The sequence below is a fragment of the Cricetulus griseus genome, chromosome 10 (assembly GCF_003668045.3).
Source record: "Cricetulus griseus strain 17A/GY chromosome 10, alternate assembly CriGri-PICRH-1.0, whole genome shotgun sequence".
NCBI classification, from domain to species: domain Eukaryota; kingdom Metazoa; phylum Chordata; class Mammalia; order Rodentia; family Cricetidae; genus Cricetulus; species Cricetulus griseus.
This window is the reverse complement of record NC_048603.1, coordinates 9,775,500-9,786,801: the sequence shown is the minus strand read 5'-3', so window position 1 is coordinate 9,786,801 and position 11,302 is coordinate 9,775,500. Positions and strand designations below refer to the sequence as shown.

The window sequence follows — 11,302 nt, the reverse complement described above, 5'->3', positions numbered from 1 at the left end:
CACGTGACCCATGCGTGAACAGCTTGTTTGTTTTGTGTTCCGGGTTATTAACTGTCAAATTTTGTTACGAGGATCATGTTGCAATTTCTGAGTCAAGAAAAACAAATATGGGAAAAGTTAAGGAAAAAAAAAAAAAACTCTTTACATCACCAGGAAGACAAGCTTTTAGAGACTGTGAGGTTCTCGAAGTCTTAACCCTGGCACCATGTGACTCCATCTCCTCAGCTAGAAGTTTTCCAGAGGCCCCTTTAAATATGCCTTAATTATGCCTCCTTTTGGCTGTGCTTCTGGATCAAATGAAAAGAAGCAAGGCATGGAATACACTGATGGGTGTTATGCAGAAAGTTACGTTGGAAGATGTGAGCACTGATCTCTCCTGGGACGGACGCATGGATAGATAAGCAGATGAGTTCTACTCCCTCCCAGAAACACCACCCCAAGGAAGGAAGAGAGCAGCAGGCCTAGCAAATCCAGTTATTTCACTAAGAATACCGTAAGATACCACATATGGACTCCTGGAGCAAGCGGATGACCAGTTCACCACGTCTGAATGCCCACTTGAAAGGCTTATTAAAACCCAGTGCTGGGCCTCACCTAAAGACATAGAGGTTTGCATTTCTCAAAAGTGCTGGGCAATCCCCGCTACCGCTGGCCACACCCTTTGAGAACCACAGATGCGGAAAAAGATTGAGAGCATCACATCCTACAGGCACAGGACACACCTTCCCCAGCTCCACAGCGGCACTGGTGGTGCTCGGTTCCCTTCACCAATCAAGGACAGGCACAGAGCTGGTGCACGGAGGCAACGAGCTGTTTGCTAGACTGAGTATTAATGCTATGGTGTTTGATTTCCATGCCAACCAGCAAAAATAACACACACAAAAAAACTTGAAAATATCATTTTGAACTTTCACCCATGAAAAAAAAAAACAAAAAAACTCCACCAAATCTCCATTTGTTCTTGATTCTCTGCATCCTGAGAGCAGACGCATGGCAACTAAGCTTGAGGCCATGGTGTTGCCAACATGCCTATTTATGTACAAATTTTCTCCTAGAAGTACCAGAAATTCTCACCCCAAAGGGCATTTGTGTTCTGCTGTGTCTCAGGAGGGATTTAATAGTCGAATAACTGGGAAATTAGAAACAAGAGTTGGGCTTTTCTGGGGTAATCCTAAATACAAGTGTGGTTACTCATTTTTTTTCTCTATTGGGCGTCTTCTATTTGTGCTCTCACAGACCTGACCTTCATTCAATACATCCAGGCTATATTCTGACTTTTCCAATACACAGGGAGAATCTTTTGTTTCTCTGGGAGTGTTTTTAAAAACAAGTCAGGCTACATGAAATTTAAGATGATCCCGCTCACAACAACAGCAAAACAACTGAACAGCTGAAAGGAACTAAACACATCATAAGGAAAAGATTGGTGAAAGAAGAACACGAATCCAGAACCCAGAAATGGCATAATGGATACACATGGCCGTATAGTTACAGAAGCATCCTCCCAAAGCCTGGCTGGAGTCACTGAAATCCCAGAGCTGCTCTGTGGCTGCCCTCTACTGGCCAAATTGTAAAGTGCCTCTCAGAGCAAAAGACTTTCGGGGAAAACATACGCATATACATATAACACATATACATGTAAAGTTTTCAGGGTTTGTAACAGTTTTTGTGGCCTTTACCCCCTGTACTTCTGCATAACTAAATAATTCATTTGCATTTAAACATATTTCTGACACCATCTTCAGTTTGTAGTCTATAATCCTTGTTGCCTAAGGGGGTTTCCAATGATGGTTACAAAACTGTTGCCCTAGGGGCACGACCACACACAAGGAATTCAGTGTTTTGTAAAATACGGTTCACTCGTGCCAGGCTGTGGAAGAACTGTAGGGTTGAAACTTGTAGCTGCATTCCCAGGCTTTTATCATTTTTCAACTCCAGCTTGTTTACATGAATAGCAACCAGATACAGATGGAGCTTTTTTTTTTTTAATTATTGGAAACTTAGAATCTAGTTTGTAACAGTTCAAGAATATTAGTCAGATGAGAGGTCCAGAGAGATGGCACAGTGGGTATGATTGCTGTCTGTGGTATCATGGGGACCTGAGTTCAAATCTCTAGCAGCTACATAAAAGTCAGCCATGACTGCACATGCCTAGAACACCAGCATGTTGGAGAGGGCAGAGGAGGCAGGCAGATGCTGGGAGCTCACTGGTCCACCAGCCTAGCTGACACAACAAGTTTCAGGTATCCTGAGACACTCCATCTCCAAGGAATAAAGTAAAAAGCAATAGATGTTAGTGACATCCTCCTCTGGTTTCCAAATGTTCTTAAACTGGAACACACACACACACACACACACACACACACACACACACACACACACACACACACACGGGGAGAGAGAGAGAGAGAGAGAGAGAGAGAGAGAGAGAGAGAGAGAGAGAGATCACTCAAATACCCCATATACCCTAATTTGATTTTGTGGTGTTATCTTGTTATACAGACTTCCAGACCTCTATGGTTAGCTAGTGGTAGCTCCTTCAGACAGGCTTTATTTGTACTAGCAAGATATGACCACATTGATTAATTACTAAAATAAAAACGTGGGGGCACCTAAAGAGGTTAACTATACTCAAGAAAACACAAGGAATGAATACTACCAGACGAGCAAAGTCAGAAGAAGGAAAGTATACACACACCACCACCACCACCACCACTACCACCAACAACCACAATAACAAAGTAACTGGAATCAACAATTATTGATCATTGGTATCTCTTAACATCAAATGGTCTCAATTCTCCAATAGAAAAGATACAGAATGGATGTGAAAAGAGGATCCATTCTTCTGAGGAATTCAAGAACCGCACCTGTCGCCAAGGATACATATGAATATATATGATAAAGGGTTGGGAAAAACTTTCTGAGCAAATGGGCCCAAGAAGCAAGCTGGCGTGGCCATTTCAATATCTACACAATAGAATTCAAACCAAAACTAACTAGAAGAGATATGGAAAGATACTACATACTCATCAAAGAAAAGATCCACCAAGAGGATATTTCACTTCTCAACACCTATGCCATAACCATAAGGGCACCTAGATTTTTTTAAAAAGTTTACTACAGCTTAAATTATGTATTAACTGTCACAGTGATAGTGGAAGACTTCAATACCCAACTCGCACTAATAGGTCAACCACACAAATAGTAAACAATTCTGGAGCTAACTGAAGTTATAAACAAAAGGAACCTAACAGATATTCACAGAATATTTCATCCAAGCACAAACGAATATACCTTCTTTTCTGCCCCTCTTTGAACTTTCTGCAAAATTGACCACATACTTGGACACAAAGCAAGTCTCAACAGATAGAAGAAAATTGAAGTAACACTCTGTATCCCTTTGACCACCAGAGGAAAAAAAAAAGCTGGACAACAACAACAGAAACAGCAGAAAGCTTATAAACTCATGGAAACGGAATAATTCTCTGATGAATGGAAAATGGGTCAAGACATAAAGAAAGAAAGAATTTAAAGACTTTCTAGAATTCAATGAAAATGAATGCACAGCATATCCAAACATATAGGACACAATGAAGTCTATGCCACTAAGTTCCTAAATTAAAAAAAAAAAAATGGAGAGATCCCATACTAGCAACATAACGGCACACATGAAATAGAAAAGGCAACAACAACAAAACCAATAAATACAAAGAACCAATGAAACAAAAAGTTGGTTCTTTGAGAAAATCAGTAAGATTGGCAAACCATTACCAAAATTAACTCAAGGGCAGGGAGAGAAGAGCCAAAGTAACAAAATTAGAAATGGAAAGGGGGGCATAACAACAGATGTGGAAGAAATCCAGAGAATCAAAGGACATACTTTAAAAATGTGTGCTCCTCCAAATGAGAACATCTGAAAGAAGTGAATGATTTCCCCATAGGTACCACTTACCACAGCTAAATCAAGATCAGATAAGCGATTTAAATAGACATGTAACTCCTAGTGAAATAGAAGCAGCCATTCAAAGACTACCCCCCCAAAAGGCCCAAGGCCAGATGGTTTTATCACAGAATTCTACTAGACTTTCAAATTAATCCATACAACAGGAACAGAAGGATTGCACAATTCATTTTATGAGGTTGTTGTTCTTCTGATACCCAAACCATCAAAAGATCTAATAAAGAAATAGGATTCAAGACCAATTCCACTTAAGAAAACAGATGCAAAACTTCTCAATAAAATACTTCCAAACTCGGGAGGCAGAGGCAGGTGGATCTCTGTGAATTCGAGGCCAGCCCGATCTACAGAGCGAGTTCCAGGATAGGCTCCAAAGCTACACAGAGAAACCCTGTCTTAAAAAAAAAAAAAAAAAAAAAAAAGCAGAGAAACTTCTCTACAACAAAGGACAATGTCAATTGAACAAAATGACAGCCTACAGAATGGGAAGTTATTTTTATCTACTACACTCTATCTATCTGACAGAGGGCTAATGTCCTAGGGTTTCTATTGCTCTGAAGAGACACATGACCATGGCAGCTCTTATAAAGGAAGACATTTAATTGAGGTGACAGCTTACAGTTTAGAGGCGGGGAGCATGGTGGCTGGGAATATGACAGCATACAGCCAGACATGGTGCTGGAGAAGTTTACATCTTCATCCAAAGGCAAAATAAATTGAACTGTCTCACTGGGCATAACTTGAACATAAATGAGACTTCAAAACCTGCCCCCACAGTGACGCTCCAATTCCAGCAAAGCCTTGCTCCTAATAGTGCCACTTCCTTCAAACACTGTTTTCTTTCAAACCACCACAGCTAATATCCAGCATTTGTGAAGAACTCAAGAAACTGTATAGCAAGAAAACAACAAACAAAAAAAAGGCCTACAGATCTAAACAGAGAATTCTCAACAGAGGAATGACTGAGACACTTGAAGAAACATTCAGCATCCTTAGTCATCAGAGAAATGCAAATCAAAACTACTTACACTTGTCAGACTGGCTAAGACCAACAAAACAAGTGCTGGCAAGGATGTGAAGTAAAAGGGACACTCACACATTGCTACTGTGAGAGTGCAAACTTGGACACCCACTATGGAATTCAATATGGCGGTTCCTCAGAAAGTTGGGAGTCAGTCTACTTTATGACCCAGCTCTGCCACTTTTAGGCACACAGCTAATGGATGCTTCATCCTACCACTAAACACTTACTAAAGCATGGTCGTTGCTGATCTATTAATAATAGCCAGAAATTGGAAACCACCTAGATGCCCTTTAACAGAAAATGGATAAAGAAAATGTGATACATTTATACAACAGAGTATTTTTTTTAAAAAAATGACATCATGAAATATGTAGGGGAAAGGATGGAACTATGAAAAAAACAAAGCTTCCTGAGGGATGTGTCTACAGTGTTCCCATTTGTTTCAGGAGGAAGCTTCTTTAATGATGGCCGAACAAGGCACTGATCTATGAGTATAGCAGAATATCATCAGGAGTTTTTATCACTACATTTTTTCTTTTTTTTTTTTTTGACCCAGAAAGACAAATATGGCTTGTGTTCCCTTATATGCAGATATTAGCTGTTAAGTCAGTGATAAGAAAGCTGTAATCTATAGGACCACAGAGGGTAAGTGAGACTAGAGAGAACAGATACATTTCATTAGGAAAGGGAAAGAAACCAGATAGATACTGTTGTATGGGTGGCTGGAACAGGAGGTTCAAGTTGCAAGTGGAAGAAAAGAGGGGGTAGTGTGATGGTTAGCAGGGAAAGACAGCTAAACTTAATGACCATTTGAGGGGTGACATGGAAACCTAACAAAGTAGAAACTAGCCAAAATATATATGCATATGAAGGCAAGCTAAGTGAATTTACCAAGTAATGGTGGAGACAGAGCCCCAAGTGGCCATCTCTTCTCCTGTCACCCAAAGACGCTTCCAGCATCAGGACTGGGTTACATCTAACTGAATTGTAGGGCCTCATGGGCATCAGTGAACAACCCAGGTTGTGGGATAGACTGTAGGCTGCTCTCCACAAACTGACAGCAAGACCCCATTGCTGAAGACAACACCTACACAACTCACTGAAATTGGAGCTGTTGAGCCAGTTCCTTCACAGAGCTTTCAATTGGTACATTTCTGGTCTTCCATATCCTGCAGGGAACTAAAGCTGAAAGTCTCCCTAACACAATGTAACACTGACTCAGCCTTAGCCTTATTTAGACACAGAGGACAGAAGGTATTATTCCTGAGGGTTCAGGTGATATTCCCTCACACAGGGCAACGTTTATGGAATGGTCCCGTCAGTTGTCTGCCTCTGTTAAGTGCTTTGACATCTACCTAACAACTAGATCTTTGGCCTCTGCCTGTGCTTACCCGATACTGCGGGGAGAGGACTGTAACACCACACTGATATGGCTCCTCCCGACAGTCCTGGGAGATCAATTATCTCTTCACCTCCTAAGCACTTTAAGGCACCGTCTTTTCTGGCATGCCTACTGTGACGTTTTGAAGAAGTCCAAGCTTTCATTCCAGCTGAAGATGAAGAATCATCTTCAAACAGCTTCTTCTGGAAGGCTTGCCCAAGATCTTCAAGAAAGATGAGCCCAGAGGAGGGGAAGCAAAAGATAAATAAAACCCAGTTTCCATTCTCTTTCACTCTCCCACAGTAATAAATTTGGTACTTACATTGCTTCATCAACAAACACTCTGCCACATTTCAAAATCGGGGAGAAAAGGGAGAAATGAGGAGTATGTGGGGGTTGAGACTTTGAAAGAAACATTTTAAAATCTCTGATTCTCTAAAGGATCCTCTCTTTAATTCTCATGGATCAATGTGCACAGTGCAGACAGTGCAGTGAAATACAGTATTTCACCTGTAGCCTCGCCACAGTAGGAATTCCTGAGTGCCAGCATTGTTTAGATCATTTATGTTTGCTGCCACCTGCTGGCACACTGGATTTCCTACTGCACAGAGAGAGAGAGAGAGAGAGAGAGAGAGAGAGAGAGAGAGAGAGAGAGAGAGAGAGATGTATGTGTGAGAGAGAACTCATGCTTTATTTAATTGCACTGAGCATGAGATTTGTGGCAATACCTCCTCCTGGATCGCAGCCTCAAAAAGTGAACAACAAAATATTGGATAAGATCTCAAATACAAATCAAATGGTAATAAGCTGGGTGAGAGACTACAGAAAATGATAAAGTGGATACAATATACAGCCAAAGACACTATGTTGACACTAGAGCAATATTTACAGTGTGGGATTTTATAAATATCTGCAAATGCAATGCTTTGTGTTTCTGAAAGGGCATTCTGTGTGCCTCGACTTTTGGAGGACGTTGAATTACTAAACACATGTTCTCCTTCAGTTTGCTCATGTCTCCCCTGTCTTAATGTTTATCTAAATAAACATGAATAGTGATAGACAGCATGAGATACTATTTGCCAACAAGAAACAAATGAATACATTCTGCAATCTGAAAATTAGGCTGACTACTGCCACACAATAGCTCTTGTGTACAAACATTAACATGATACCAATCGGTGTTTATTCTGGAATTTATATGCTGAGAAATTTTCATGCAAGATGAAAATAAATGAAGCAGAGATCCCTATTTAGAAATATGCTCTATATGTTCTTGACCATATATAGGGCCCAAGCTTGGACTATAAAAAGAAATGTTTCAGGATCTCAAAAAGATGCTGAATTTAGTACGGGCTAAAGAATTTATTGCTATGCTGGCATTATGGGGGACCAGCCTCCCATGAGTATTGTCTGGCACCCTTGAGAGCCTTCGGCTCCACACAAGGAATAAGCTTCAACTGACAGCATTATAGCTGATATTGAATGTTTAGGCAGGTGTTCAAAGAACACAGATTGAGAGATTCCTAAGGTTGTGAGGCAGACACAAATGGAAGGTATTGTAATTAAAAAAAAAAAAGGCACTGTGAGAGAGAAGACGCCATGTGACAGAGTTCACATGGAGGTTTTTATTATTATTATTATTATTAAGGGAAAGAGATCTTAAAAAGGGGAAATGGGAGGGGTAGACTGCCTCCAGGGACAGGGGCAGTGGGAGAGAGAAAAGAGAGGCAGAGAGAGAGCTGGGGATCAGAGGCGGGCAGGGTCCTTTTAAAAGGGACCCTAGTGAATAGGCACAGGTGGTGCTCTTAGTGGCTACAGCTGAGGGCATGCGTATCCTGCCAGAACTCCAGGGGCGAGTCAGTACAGATGCCTGAATACTAACAGAAGGTTTTCGATAAATTCATTCAATGCTGCTGAGTGGCACGCATATGCCCAGAGACTACAGCCAAGGCACAACGTATTAGCAGCACTCTGATTCACAATTGGCTGCAATTTGAACTAGCTTATATGAAACAAAAATGTGATGCATTTCCTGCAGTCACAACACCGGGAGACCAAGGATCTGGTGGGGGTCCTTGAAACAGCTAAAAATAAAGCAATGGGGGCTGCTGTTGCCCATCAGATCCTTCCACAACTTATACTGACGGGCCGTGCATCCTTTCAGGGCTTCTCTGACTTCCCATTCCCACCATCAATCTCTTACAATCCCCTCATCAGGACCAAACAACAGAGGCCAAAGTGATTATGGATGGTAAGACCTCTAAACTGCCTTCCTTAGATGTGTCCCAATTTTCTCATCTATTTAGCAGTGAAATGATGATAAATAGTTCAGAATCTCACCATGGGAATAAAAGAGACATTGTTAATAAAAGTGTGGCCAATGTTCATTCTCATATGATGGGTAAATTTGATGTAGCCAAACAACTGATTATTATTCAACCTGGAAAAGAGACAGAAATTCTCCTACTGTGGTAACACTTATGACTCCAGGGCACTGTAGGTGAAAGGACCAGTCATAGGATGGTACGGATGTATGACTGTGTTTATGTGACGTTTTGAAAATAGCCACACTTCTGTAGAATGTGGGGTAGGCAGCCATCAAGAAGCCAGGGGAAAGGGTATATGTTGATCAATAGGGGTGAAATATCTGTTATTCAAGATGAGCTCAAAGGTCAATAAGGATATGAAAATTGGTGAGCATCCCCAACTCTTGTATGAAAGTAAAGCAAGACTACAATGAGACATCAGGTCACCCACATCATCTTAACCATAAATCCCACAGGGGTATAAAACAGTATAAAACAGTAGTTACCAGAGACTGGGGAGAGCAGAAAGTAGGGAGGAATAGGAAAATGTTGACCCATGGTACTAATTTAGGTGAGGAACCAAATTCTAGTGTTCCAATGAATGACAGGGTAAGTGTAGATCAATGACAATGTATGTTTCAAAAATGCTAGAAGGATTTTGATTATAGTCAAAAATGATAAAGAAATGATAAATGTTTGGAGGTGTGTGCTTAGCTTGACTTCAACCCTATGATATATATGTATACGTGTGTGTGTGTGTGTGTGTGTGTGTGTGTGTGTGTGTGTGTGTGTGTGTGTATGCATATATATGTGGAGGCAATGGAGAGGGAATTAAAGCAACATCAAGAAATGGGAAACTGGGGCCGTTGCTCTTGGCCTCTCACTGCTTGCTGGCTGGGGGTACTGTGAGGAGGAGCCTCCCGACAGCCACTGCATCGCTTGCCCTCGGGAAGACCGTTTGTTAGCTCCTGGGAAATACGAAGAAGCTATTTTCTTGTCACAAAAAGGCTACAGAAAGACTATAAAAATACCTGGCAGAGGAACATATAGCAGAATGCAGAAGCTAAAAACAAGTAAATGAGGAAAGCCACGAAAAGCTAAAACAGGAAAGGACTCTTATCTCTCTGAAGCCATGAAGTTGACACAGTCTGAGCAGGCTCACTTATCACTGGAACTGCAAGGGGACAGCCACATCAAACAGCTTCTCCTCATCCAGGGGAGGCGGAAGAGGGCAAAACATGAGGAGCAGTTGAAAGCACAGCATAGTACAGACAGGGACAGAACCCCCCCCCCAACCTGCAGGCGTCTCACAGGCCCTCTGAGGACATGGAGGGCCAGAACCCTCTGCTTTCTCAAACATGCATCCCTTCCACAGAGAAACGACTCCCTGAGGCTCAGGGGGTCTTTGACAGGGATCCGGGCACACTGCTATATTTACTTCAGCAAAAGAATGAGCCAACAGAACCGTGCATTGGAAGCAAAGCCCCTAAAGAGGGTAAGACAATTATAGAGGAGCAGGCAACCAGAATCGAAGATTTGCAGAGGCACGTGGAGTTCCTGGTGCCTGAGAATGAAAGATTAAGGAAAGAAAACAAACAGCTAAAGGCTGAGAAGGCCAGACTTCGAAAGGTTCAACAGAGCAGGAGCTGGACATCGATGCCGACTTTGTTGAGAAGTCAGCTGTGGAGCTTGCCACCACACTCGGAAACTGCCACAGCCTCTTCAACTGGCAGAAGTTTGGCGCGAATATTGGGAAAGCCAAGTATCCAATATCCAGTCTTCCTCCTCTGGACTTGCCATCTCCAGAACTTCCTCTTGTGGAGCTCTCTGAGGACATTCTGAAAGGATTCATGAATGATTAAGATGGAAGGCCATTCGAGAGGCTGGTGACAGTTAATCCAGAAAAGAATACAAAGGGAAAGCAACACCCCAGGGGAATCCCAGAAATGCTCCTTCATCTGGTCTACTGTGAGAGAAGAGGCCATGCCAGGACCTGGGAAAGTCACCGTGAAACATCACTTATCTTAGATTCCGACTTGGCAGACACTGAACTCGTGGATGAGGGTTCGTTTTCTTATGATACAAACCAAATGGCCGCCTGGGATAATTTTTCAGTTATTTTTCTCATCTTCAGGGTTAAATGTACAAAAGTATGTCATGTGTAATTAATTTATAATGCCATAAATGATAATGCAAAAGCTAAATATGGTGGCCTGAAAGGCTCGCTCGTATTCGGAACATGCTTTCTATCATGCATTGACTGTGTGCAATTTATACACATTTTGTTTGTTGAGATACAGTGTGTAAGAGACACCTTCCAGATGGAACTGTATGTGCCACCGTTTGTACATAATGATAACCTCAAGACTATCAGAAATATTTAAATTTCCATTTTAAGAAGGAAGGAATCAAATTATTAGTTATGCCTTTTTAAAAATTTACCAGTATACATAATTAATCCGGTGCATTTTAAGTTCTAATTTTGTGTTATATGATGCATTATTAGAAAATACTGAGGAACTCTCCTTTGTTCTGAATGATGCATGTGTGAAAGCAATGCTAGTTAGCAGTGTTTGATTGTAAGAAGTCAATAAAGTAATCGTGTTTCAAAAAAAGAAAAAAAGAAATAG

At 41.5% G+C, this 11,302-nt stretch overlaps 1 pseudogene; it reads left to right on the top strand.

Annotated features, from left to right (window-relative positions):
• The first annotated feature begins 674 nt into the window (after positions 1 to 674).
• Positions 675 to 10,534, top strand: LOC100770622 (annotated as a pseudogene).
• The last annotated feature ends 768 nt before the right edge of the window (positions 10,535 to 11,302 follow it).